The sequence below is a fragment of the Arachis hypogaea genome, chromosome 16 (genome assembly GCF_003086295.3).
Source record: "Arachis hypogaea cultivar Tifrunner chromosome 16, arahy.Tifrunner.gnm2.J5K5, whole genome shotgun sequence".
NCBI classification, from domain to species: Eukaryota; Viridiplantae; Streptophyta; class Magnoliopsida; order Fabales; family Fabaceae; genus Arachis; species Arachis hypogaea.
The window spans coordinates 17,761,788-17,763,427 of NC_092051.1; positions in this window are offsets into that span (position 1 = coordinate 17,761,788).

Sequence of the window (1,640 nt, forward strand, 5' to 3'; positions counted from 1 at the left end):
CATTTAAGGGTCGGTCGCTGACCAATGGGTTGCTGCATGCATAAGGTGAGATTCGAACTCCCAACACTTGCTTAAGGTTTAAGCGGACAAGTCAGCTAACCACTCGACTTGGTTATTGATATTGTTGTTGTTGTTGTTGGGTGATCCTTGATGCAACAACTAACGGGATGCAAGGTTTTTTAGACATGGATACAAGGTTCTAACAAAACAAAAAGAGGCTATTTTGGGCTGGAGCTCAACTCTATCGTTAGTTACAACAATTAATGACACAAGGTTCTGCGGGCCCAAAAAAAAAGAAACAAGGTTCTTATAAAAAACACAAAACGGCAAAGTGAAACCTCCGACCAAAAAAAAAACGCATTCCTACATACCCTATCTACCCTATTGTAATTTTTTTATATATATAATTGAAAAATCACCCGGAGGTGTTCACCATTTATCGTCTAACCAAAAAAAAGTAAGACCAACTTAAAATGGAACCTTTCCATGTTAAAAAAAATGGAACCTTTCAATCAATAAAAGAATATTATCTTTTTATATATATATATATATATAATCAATTACTAAATCAATCACTTTTATAAATTAAAATACATGTAGAAATTTAAAATATATATATTAAAAATAAATTAAATTATAAATATATTTATATATAAATAGTTAAATACATACAGACTAATTTGGTGGCTTATCTTTTGTTTGTAGATAACTTTTTTTGAATGAGTGTTTATATATATTATCATTTTTTTACAAATTTAAACAAACATATAATGCAAAAAATTATTTATAAAGTGACATTATAAAAAATATGAATGACAATATCATTACTCTTCAAAACTTAGAAAAATTCTTAAAATTTTTAATATATATTAAGAATTTAATTTTTTTTTTAAGTTTTGGAAAAATAATAAATTCGTTATTTTTTATTTTCAAATTACTGAACAAAAATTATATTTTAATTTGACTAATAGCTTATGTACAATTTAGTTGCGGATTTAATGGTAAAATGATTTATAGTTTTCCATTTTATGTTTTAAATTTGTGTAAGTTGAAGAAAAGAATATAACTTTATAATTCTCTAAGAAATTTGATTAAAATTTTGGGAAAAAAAATCTTAAATAAAAAATTACAAAACTTTTAGAACCTTTTGCATGCACGCACGCACCCTGCTTAGTAGTTCTTACAATCGCATTTGCTAGGAAAGCATACAAGCAACAAGGCTTATATTGTTCAAGTGGTTACTTGCTTCTTATATTTGAGAACGGCTTTAATCAAAGCACACAAAATAATATGAGGAACTCACTTATTATTTATATATAATGATGATTAATTGATGGCATATACTACAGATACCTTCCTTTTTTTACTTTATATGAGCAACTTACTTGCATAGAAAAACCAAAGTGTGTTGAATATTCTAATCTTAATTATTTTATTTACTAATAAATAAACAAGTAAAAATTGTAGTTTATCAATAAACTGTAATTTAAATAACATAATTTTTCCATCCTCACCTAAAGGTTTTGAGTTTGAATTTTATTTCTAATTTCAGAAAAAAAAAAATTAAAAATTGTAGTTTCAATGTCAACTTCATAATGGGACCCAAAAACATGCAAGGATAAACAAAATGCACAGGAGTA